This window comes from Podarcis vaucheri (genome assembly GCF_965113315.1).
Source record: "Podarcis vaucheri genome assembly, chromosome: 8".
NCBI classification, from domain to species: Eukaryota; Metazoa; Chordata; class Lepidosauria; order Squamata; family Lacertidae; genus Podarcis; species Podarcis vaucheri.
The window spans coordinates 94,680,929-94,691,874 of NC_138766.1; the positions used below are offsets into that span (position 1 = coordinate 94,680,929).

Sequence of the window (10,946 nt, forward strand, 5' to 3'; positions counted from 1 at the left end):
CAAGAATCTCAACCCACAGTGCCCCATCCAATTTGAAACCATGCTGGACCCTGCTTAGCTTTGCAAATGTACTAGTAGTTTTATTGCTTTGTGTTTGCTTTGCTATCTCTTAGTTCTGTGTCTTTTCTTTTCCCAATAAAATGCACCAGTTGTTTTAAGAGCTCCTTAACTGATTTCACTGGCAGGTTCTGTCTACATCTCATATCTTCTAATCCTTGAAATTCACACTCCTGAATAGTGCTACAGTCTCTCCCCCCCCCCCCAAATCAGTGCTACAGTCTTAAAGAGGGAGGGGGGGGTATCTGGAATGCTGTATGGCTTAAAAGTACTGTAGGACAGACAGACACCTCTGCAACCATTCACTATGGCAGATCCTATGGGATAATCCCAATAATATAAGCCGCCCTGGGGTGAGCTATGAAATGACCGTGCTCAGGACATTGACTTCTTTGATAATTGAGATTCTGGGCTGCTGTTTCTGCTCCTTTGGGCCTGTTGGGCTCTCCGTGTTGTGAGCTCCCCCCCCCCCGTGGCGGAGGGGTGCCTGTGCTTGTGCAAACAAGGGTCTGTCTGTGCCCCCTCTTCCGCCCGCTGCCGCGTGCTCCCCTTCCCGCCCCATTCCCTTCAATTGGAGCTGACGCACGCTATTTGTCGGAGATAAAAAATAGCAGAGGAGTAATGGAAAGACAGAAGGCACAGGAAGGCGGTTTGGTCGTTAGAGACAGAAGAGCAGAATTAACGTGCAGTGGGGGATTTGGAGCGAACACTGCCTGCATTGTAATCGGAGAGGGGCAAGGGGGGGGGGGAGAGAGACCGAGTGAGCGAGACTGACCCCCAATCCCCTGGAGGGACGCGGGGAGAGTAGCAACGAGGAGAGAGTGAAGGATTCCAGAGGTGGACTGGCTTCCTCTTTCACCAGACAGACACAAGGGAGACGGGCAGGGCGCCAGCTCCTGTACCTGCACTTCCAATCTGGGCCATTGACAGCTGGAGCTACTTTGCAGGGGAGGGAGGGGGGGCAGGCAGGGCAGCAGCATGCAGGCTCTTCCGCTGGAAAGGGGAGGGATGGTGCCTTGTGAAGTCGGGCGGCTGCTGCTGCCGCTGCTGGACGTGGTGGAGGAGGTGCAGGAGCCGTAGTCTCAAAGCAGTGGCAATGGAGGGGTGCCAGGATGCCCTGTCCCCAGAGGAGCCAGCCAGAGACCCTCAGCCAGGCAGTCTGCAACCCTGAGCTCAGGCCAGACGGGACAGACCTGGGGACAGATCTGCAGACATCGTCCCAGCTGGCAAGCGTTGAGCAAGCAGGCCAGCCTCCCTGGGGGAGGGAGAGCCTCGCAGCAGCTAAATCAGAGGAAGAAAGGGCTGCCACGCCAGTCCCACCGGGGGAAGAGGCGGGGGCACATGTGTTTCTTGGCAGCCTTGCAGGTGCAAAACAGTGACGCAGGCATAAGCACCTTGTGATGGATCATGTGGTGAGGGCAGCAGTTCATTCACTCTTCCACCCACCCAATTTGGGGCAGGAGGCCCAGGTCCTCAGTCCTCTCCCCCCTGGGTGTAGAGGAAGCCCCACCAGGAGTGCCAGGGTCCCTCTTTGGGGCAGCTGTGCATGTGGCTGCTGGACCCAAAATGTCATGCATTTCCCTCTTACTGTGGGGAGAGGAAAGTGTTTCAGTGCAGGGTGGGAAAGTGGGAGGAGGGGTTGGAGGGCAACGGGGCCCCCAGTACACCTGAGCCCTTCTCCAGGCTCCTCTGGCCTGCCTACTTTCCCGCTGCTTCTCCAATACAATGCATGCATATATAATCTTATTTGTATGCCGCCTTTGCATAGTTCAGGGCGGCTTACCACATGAAAAAAGTAGTCATAAGCAATAAATAAAACATTTAAAAACAAAGCTGATCAATTTCCACATCAATCACAACATGATCTATAATACAAAAAACCAACAACCCCACCACCACCACCACCAAGCAGCACCCCAGCCCAAGAGTCTGTTCAGCAGCCTCAACTTTTGTAGCTGGAGTCAGTCAGGTGCTGCTCAGAGCACAGGTGGGGCCAGGCAGGGTGTGGGGAGGGAAGGTGGAGTGGTGTTGTTGGAGCAGAAAGGTGGGGAGGAGAGCTGAGGCACTGCAGCCCGATTGCTGTGTTAAGGCTGTGGATTGCACAGATCCATGGAGGCGTCTTCATGTGGTGGCTGCAGTGACATGTTACGGGGGCACAAGAAGTGCTAAGGTTTGCGTTTGACTTTTTAGTGGCACCTGAGATGGTGTGTGAAGCATTGACATCTGCTTCTTTCCTCATCCCGGCCCCACACAGTGGGAGAGGGGGCTTCTATAGGAGGCCCAAACGTGCCCAAGATGCCCAAGCCAGTTGTCCCTGTTCTGAACCCATGAATATTTGAGGCCTCTTCTTGTCTTTACCTTGTTCCAAGTCGGGATTGAAGCCAGAGTGGCATCCTTTCCATCCCAGCCATCTGTGGGTTCCTGGAGGATTAGGAAGAGGAAATCTGGACTTAGGTTACTCTCAATATTGTGTTTTAATTTTCTTTGATTCTGATCGTGTTGGCTCTCGAGTCTCTCTTCTCCCCAGCCCCAAAGCCCTTAATAGCTTGGCTTTGAGCAATTCCTCTCCACGTGCTCCTCTGGCTTCTTGTTTCTAGAGCTCCCTGGGGAGGTCCATAGCCTTGTGGAAGATGACTGGAACTTGGTCCATGGGGTGGGAGCACTGGAGGGCTTGGCGCTTAAACTGACAATGAGCATGCTTGCTGGCTCCCACTTACTCTTGTGTTCTTCCACACTGGAAGATTTCACTTGCCCTATGGGACCAAAGGCTGGAGGCTTGTAAATCGAGATCCAGGTTGTGGCGTGTGCGTTTGCTCTGGAGAAAATCCCCACCAGGGCGGGAGAGCAGAGGCTCCTCCTGCCAGTTCTGGTAATGCTTAGCAATGCTGCACATTGTTTCAATGACTTCCTACTGCATGCAAACTTGTCTTACTGGACAATACATTGAGGATGTTTGTCTAAAAATCTTCTCTAAAGCTTTTATACGAAATGGCTCAGTGAGTGTGAAGAGGCCCCCCACTTTAACTGCTCTCAGCCCCTTGTCATTCAAGTCCTCTCTCTCTGCCGAAGGGCATTCGTTGTGGCGGTTGACCTCTTCTTCTGCCCCCACCGCTCTGCAGTGTACTTCATTGCCATGTTGGTGTTCAGATTTGAGAGCCATTGAGCAACCAAAGAGGCGCCACTTTGTATTAGGATGGAGGCACAGCTCTTGGAGACGCCTCTCCCAGCTTGCCCTCATACTTTGTTGGAAGCTACCCAGAATAGCTGAGGCAACCCAGTCAGATGGGTAGAGTACAAGAAATACTTATTATTATTATTATCATAATCATTATTATTGAAGCCCGTTGCCCATGAGCGCTGCAGGATTGGGGCCGTGGTGTGCTCCACTCCCTTTTTGGCAGGTCCTGAGAGTGCTTTGCCAGCTGCCAAGTCCAGACACACATCCCATCCTATCTACGTCAAGAATCCTTTCCTGGTGCATGGATTTAGAGCAGCTCTTCCCATCTGGGAGTTTCCTTCATGGGAGTGCCCAGCTCTCTCTCCCCCAATGGGACACCCCGAAAGTGATCCAGAAAGGAAATGCCTTTGCTTTGCTTCTGCTTCCCTTGCTTGGTTAAACCCCCCAAAATATGGCTTCCTAGAAGCATAACCCTGGCCACCAAACGTGGGCCCAGATGAAAAGCTTCTCTGGTGCTTCCAGGAGACGTTCAGCCCTGCAGGACAACCGCTGAGTGAATAGTTCACCTCTCAGACTCTTGCCACCTGGACTTGCCATTCAGGTGAGGCATTCAAGAGAATGTACTTAGTTAATTGTAGGTTTATAGGGCTCTGTCAGCCAAAGTATATAGAAACAATGAGGCATCCAACAAGCCCATTGTCAGCATACATTATGCACCCTGGGCAACCTTCGTATTTATTCAGAGCATCTATAAACAGCCTGGTGTTTTATAAAACTTTTAAGTGGTATTCAATATAAAAACAATATCACTGAAACAGAAATGCAACATAAAACCAGTAAAACAGGTGAATGAAAGAAAGGAATATTAGGAATATTGGAACGGAATATTAAAAGCATTAATTTAAACAAATAGTCCCAGTTTATGGGTCAGGGGAACCTGGGCAAGAAGACAAGCCTATCCAAAGGCTTGAGACCGGCCTTGGCTGGGGAGGGCGGGGTATAAATAAAAATTATTATTATTATTATTAGAAGAAGAGGCTGCTGGATCAGGCCAAAGGCTGTGGGGAACCTGCAATCAGGCTTTGACGTTTATTCCCCTCCTGTGGCTTCCAGCAACTAGGATTCAGACGCATTGCCTCCTCCCAGTGTAGAGGCAGGGCAGAGTCATCAGGGCTAGAAGCCACCATAGTTCTCTCTTCCACGAATTTGCCTGATCCTCTGAGGACTACTGTCATCACAAGTTGGGTCAGTTCTCTCACCTGGACCCAGTTTAACCTCTTGGCTAGAGGGGCAGATTGGAGGGAAACTTCATAGGGGAGGAGAGGAAAGAGAATCCCATCCAAGTTGGTGGCCATCACTTCCTCCCGTGGGAGTGAGTTCCATAGTTTAACCCTCAAAGCATCTCAGCTGAAACATGCAAAGAGATCCGGTCCCCTCGTTCTACACCTGCACTGCCATCTGCAGGTATGGTCTGCTGCAGATGAGGGTAATTTTAACCTGATGTTTAAAGAGTCGGGCAGAGGTGTGTGTCTCCATGTGGAAGCAGACTCCCAAGTCTCAAAGAAGGAAGTGAGTCTCTGGAAATGTCCTTTTCCCTCCCCCAGTTGTGGAATACAGACAGATATTTAGGACTGTTGAAGCAGTCTCCTAGACCCTGTCATCGGTGATGTCCCACACCTGGGAAAGATTTCCATACTTCCTGTGCTAATAACTGCAGCTTATTGTGCCCCAAGCTGAGGACTACTGTCATCACAAATTGGGTCAGTTCTCTCACCTGGCCCCAGTTTAGCCTCTTGGCTAGAGGGGCACCCTCTGGGGCAGATGGGGGGAAGCTGCATAGGGGAGGAGAGGAAAGGGAATCCCGTCATGCAAGCACAGGCCCACTCACACAACATTAGATATCACCACAGGGCTTTTGGATTTTATTTTTAATTCTAAAATTGTGTTTATTCTAGCTTATCTATACTGTGAGCCATATTTGCCTTGAAAAGCAAGATGTAAAAAAAGAGTCACAACATTTTGTGAGAATATACTGAACTTTCCACGAGGCAAAGCTTTTTACCATTCTTTTGAGCGTGCACATGCAAACTTGGTCAAAATAGTTTTTTTTCCAAAGACCTTTTTTTAGAAAGAAAAAAATAAATTGACTTTTGGTTATTGCGCCTTTTTAAAAAAAATGAAATGTGAGTGTTGAGAGTCTCCCTTCTCTGCCCACCCCGCAGCCTTCAGCAACCTGGTGCTCTCCGGTTTCTGTAGGCCCACAGCTCCCCTCAGCCTCACAGGGCCACACTGGCTGGGAGTTATAGTCCGAAGCGCCCGGAGGGCAGCAGGTTGGCTTCATTGGACCCCACTCGCCGTTAAGGTCCCTAGGACAAGGCTCTCGCCTCTCACCTCACAGCTGCAAAGCATTGTGTGAAATGGACCCGCTGCGAATGCCAAGGAGCATGGTGGGGCTTGGAAGGCCTCTTGGCGGCTTCTTCAGAGCTGTGGCTAGCCCACATGCATGGAGCACTGGTCCACCCAGGCACAGCCTTGGCAGTAAACTTGGTGCCCTGGGGCAACTCTTTTCAACAGCCGCTGGAAAGGTGTGCATAAAAAGGCTTTCCCTTTCTTCTGCGGGACCTTTGCAACTTTAACAGCCACCCTATAATTTTCACCTGTGTTCTTTTAATGCCTTCCCAGCTGTGTGCGTTGCCAGAGGGTATCTGGCAGGGGGCCTGCATGGGGAAGGCATGTGCATGGAAGCAATTGGGAGGCAGGCTCCAGGGCTGGCTGTCCCCTCTGCAGGCCAGGGGCACAGAGCAAATGGGGAGCACCCCTTCGCTCTTAGGTGGTTCTCGCTTGCCCTCCCGTGTTTGGGGGGGTGTGCTGGGGATGGGATGGACTCCAGCCAGAGAGGCATCTGCTGCTCAGCCTGCCTCAGCTGCTGCCAGGCAATGGCCCCCCGGGTGCTTGTTTAGCTAATGTGTATGAAAGTGCCATAAAGCTTCTCGGCTGGCAGACGGCCCGTTGTCTTGGCTCTTGGCTCAACAAGTGGCCGGTGTTGAAGCCCCACCACCACACTGTGGTCAGTATGGGGGGGGGGAGACTCGGGCGATGGAGGCCCCGTGCTGTCTTGGTAGCGACAGCCGAGGCTCGGGTTGCTGCTGGTGCTTTGGAGTCTCTAATTTGCCCCAGATCCGTGACGGGGGGCTGGAGGCCAGCACCTCCCCACCACCTTTGCTGCTAAGGAAAAGCACAGTGTTGAGGAAACTGTAGACACAGACCCACCAGCAAGGAGGAGGCTCAGAATTATGCAAGGGCAATGCAGCTCCTCACAAAACACGGAATGTCAGCAAGCAAACCACCCCTTTCCCCCATTCAGCTAATGGTAACCTGTGGCTTCTGAACTGACAGCCCCAGAGGCTCAGAACACCATCGTTTTGTTTCTGTTTCCATGCTTCTGGCTGCAAAAGCCTCAAGGGAGTGTGGATGCTGACACATCTGGGAGCCAGCCTGAACCACTGGGTGCTAGCCACATGCCTGGTCATCTCAGTGTTCAACCCCAACTTCAGGTCATTTATGAACAAGTTTAAAAGCCCCTTTCCTGATGCAAGTCATGGGGGTACACCAGTTCTTGTATCCTAGCCCAGCACTACGTTTGGTATGGCAGCAAAACTGCCTTGGAGAGGGGCATGTGGCCCTGCTTATTCTCTCACACTTTTTTGCAGCTTTTGATTCTGTTGCTCACAGTAATCTCCTGGAATGGATCCATGCGGTGGTGGTTGGGGGCAATTCATTACAGTGGTTCCTGTCCTATCTTTGGGCCTGTTTTCCAGAATAGTTATGGGCATAGGAGCTCAGCAGCATGGGAGTTCATCCTGTGGCACCCCACAAGGTTCCATTCTTTCCCCCGTACTATTTAATATCTGTAGGGAGCTGTCATCAGAGGATTTGGAGTGTTGCGTCACCAATATGCTGGTGGCATATCTATCTCTGAGCCACCTGAATCATGAGAGGCAGTTCAAGTGCTTGGAGACAGTGATAGCTTGGATATGGGTCAACCGATTGAGGCTCAGAAGGCAAGACAGTTTTTTCCTGTCCAAGAGGCAGGGAGACAGCCTATTTTGGATGGGGTTGCAGACCCCTGGAAGGAGCAGGCAAGTAGGAACCAGCATTGTCATTGGAGATCCAGGTATCCTTGGTGACTAGGAGTGTCTGTTTCTATTGCCAGTTGGTTTACCAGATCAAAGATAAGTTGGCTGCTATAATCCATGCTCTGGTAACTTCTACATTGGATCACACTCTTCGTTCGTCGTCGTCCCCCCACCCCGAAGATGGTTCAGAAGCTGCAACTGGTCCAGAATGAGACAGCCAGCTTATTGGCCAGGGTGATATGTAGAAAACACACAATTTCTGTTCTAAACAGTTTCTCCCATTCTCCTACCTTCCCTACAGACCCTGCCAGATGTTAGATTAGTAGAGGAGGCCATCTGGGTACATTTGCTTCTCTCAGAGGTTCAAGGGCTCTTTCTGTGGTGGCACCTGAGCTGTGGGATTTCCCCCTTTATGGGTGTGTCTGGTGTCTTCGCTATATAGCTTTCAATGAATGCTGAAGACACACCTGTTTCTTTACTCTGGTCTTTGACAGTTAAAAAGATTGTTTTCATGACCTATCTGGACATTGTTAATGAAAGAATGACTGTTTTTGTTTTATCGTACTTCTCCGTGTATCAGATGAGTTTTTTTAATTTAAAAGTTATGGTAAAAATTGGGGGTTGTCTTATACATGGACAGTACATGGAGGGACGTGGGATTGGTTCAGCGGCTATTGGGTGTGTTATTGGTGTCTGTGGGAAGGGCTGGTGTTGATGGGTTGTTGCTGCAGCAGTTGGGCGAGTGATTGGCGGCTTCTTTTGGCAAGGGGACAGATGATAGGTGGCTTTTGTGACGTGGCAATCCTCCCCCCAAAAAAGCTCAGCAACTCTGGGCAATCTCCCCATTTTCTTAATTTTGAGTCCCCCAAAATAGGGGGCGTCTTATAGACAGAAAAATACGTTTTTTTGTGGTTAAGCTATACAGTGGTACCTCTGGATGCAAACGGGATCTGTTCTGGAGCCCCGTTTGCATCCAGAGCAGAACGCAACCCGCGTCTGTGCATGCATGGGTCGCGATTCGCTGCTTCTGCGCATGCACATGACACCATTTTGAGCATCTGCGCATGTGCGAGTGGCAAAACCCAGAAGTAATGCGTTCCATTACTTCTGGGTCGCCGTGGAGCGTAACCTGAAAATGCTCAACCTGAAGTGATTTTAACCCGAGGTATTATTATTAGCCATTGACTGTTTGGGGAAAAAATTGCTTATGACCCTTCTAGGTCAACAACCCAACACGCTTTATTCACATCTTCCACGTAAGCTCCCTCCAGTTGGGATGGGCGGGTTCAGTGTCGGTGGCATTTTCAGCCAGGAATGGGAGGAATGTTTTTGCAAATTGTAACCTACTGGAAATAATTCATAATGGCAATACTTCCATCAACATGTGATGGCAGCATCCGGGAAAGGAGAGGGCTTCTTGCTAGGAGGCCCTGCTGCGTAGCAGAGCAGCGGTTGTGAGTGCCTGGAGATTGTGTCATCTCCAGTACGAGGCATCCAATTAAACCTTCTCTCTTTTGTCTCTCTTCTTTTGCAATCCTGGCTCTTTCATGCCGGAAACCATTCCAAAAATCTAGGTTAGCCGTATTTTCGTCCCCAGAGCACTGGGGACTGGGGAACCTCCTATGGTGGGAGGGCCCCTGCTGGCTGTGGTGGTGCCTGGCCAGGTGTCCTGCAGAGGTGTAACACATGTTAATGCATGTTAATGTGGTGCTACTCTTGACCAGGATGCGGCTATTTGGAACACCAGCCACTAAGAGCCCAAGGTTGATCTGCCTGCCTGCCTGCCTGCCTGCCTGCCTGCCAGGCTGGTCTAGCATGACCATGAAGAAGGATAGCCATGGGCTGGAGGGTGGCTGTGCTCTGCCTTCAGAGGCAGAGGCAGGAATACTTCTGAATACCTCTTGCTGGAAGCTCTTGTGCCCGGATCCTGCTTGAGCGTTTCCCTTACCGGCATCTGGCTGGCCCCTGGGAGAACAGGGAGCTAGACCAGATGGGCCATGTGCCTGACCCAGCAGCCAGGCTCTTACGTGCTTCTTGCCATCCGGTGGAAACTTCCTCTGCTAAATGTTGACCACCTCCTACGAGGAAGTAAGTTGCCACTTTCTCCAGGGGGTCTTGCACTTGCCTCATTATTCCCCTTGAACGGTTTTTAGTTGTTCAAAGTCATTGACTTAAGAGGACCTGAAACTAGAAGTTTCTCTCCTTTGAATTAAGGAGGTGTGTTCCATTTTTTAAGGGTGCACATGCATGGAGAATCTAATTTGGATGATGCAGTATGTGACAGAAGGCTTTGTTTATGCTCTGTGTTAACTAGAAATTCCTAGTCACAACCGCGATAAAATAATAATATTTTTGTTCTGGCATAGCATTTTCCTCTACAACCAAATAAGAATTTTGGCTATGAACATGGCTGTTTTTGTGTTTATTTCCTTAAAGTGTTTGGTTTTGTTCCATTTTTCTCTGAATAAACCTCTTTTATTGTTCAATATTCCTCTCTTACTCTAGTTATGTAAAAGTTCTGGCTTGCTGGTGAGAATTCTCACCACTTGATACTATTGAATATAGTATTCCTAGAGCCAAGGCTTTCTCGGCCGCGGCTCCAATCTGGTGGAACGCTCTGTCACAAGAGACTAGGGCCCTGCAGGACCTGACATCCTTCCGCAGGGCCTGCAAGACAGAGCTGTTCCACCAGGCCTTTTGTCAGGGCGCAGCCTGACCCCCTCCTCTGGCAATCTGCACAAAATTTTGCTTGATGGTTGCCATTAATTTGATTTTAATTTGATTTAATTAATTTTATAATGAATGTTTTAGAATGTTGAACTATTTTGATTGTTGTTAGCCGCCCTGAGCCCAGCTTCGGCTGGGGAGGGCGGGATATAAATAAAATTTATTATATTATTTATTATTGGGGGCGGGGGGCGGATTTTTAGGGACACTAAAGGACTTTGGAGGTTCCAGGCTTACCTTAGTTGCTCCTTCTCATAGTCATCTGCTGCCTGCAAGCTAGATTTGAGGTCGTCACTAATAGGCAGATATTGTATAAATTCGCAGCATGCTTTGTGGGTTTCTATAACATCCCTTAATAACTCTGAGCTCAGCAGGCAAATGAATTCTGTCCATGTTTGGAAAAACAGCTTTTGTTTAGGTTTGAATCCTTGCTGCTGTTAAAAGTATATGAGCACCTGTTCTTCCTCTGATGGAAGAGCCCCATTTGCAGAGGGCCACAGCTCAGTGGCAGATCACCTGCGTGGCATGCAGAAGGTCCCTGGTTCAGTCCACAGTGGCATCTCCAGGTAGGGCTTGCCTGGAACCCTAGACGCCTCTGCGTTAGATGGACCCAGCTGTCTGATTCAATCTAAGGCAGTTTCCCAGGTTCGCCACCAGCTCAAAGCACTGCTCTTTGGCACCTAAGCATTGCTGCCTGCTTGGTGGGTGGCAGGTAGTTTAGATAGCTCTGTAGGCCTGTATCTGATCCCGTGGGATAGCTCAGTCAGTAGAGCCTAAGACTCTTGATCTCAGGGTTGTGGGTTTGAGCCCTGCATTGGGGGAAAGATTCCTGCCTTGCAGGGCGTTGG

At 50.1% G+C, this 10,946-nt stretch overlaps 1 protein-coding gene across 1 annotated transcript in view; it reads left to right on the plus strand.

The window, feature by feature from the left end:
- Nucleotides 1-10,946, plus strand: part of BOP1 (BOP1 ribosomal biogenesis factor) — a 66,259-nt gene that overhangs the window by 28,407 nt on the left and 26,906 nt on the right. The gene's annotated exons all lie outside the window — the stretch shown is intronic.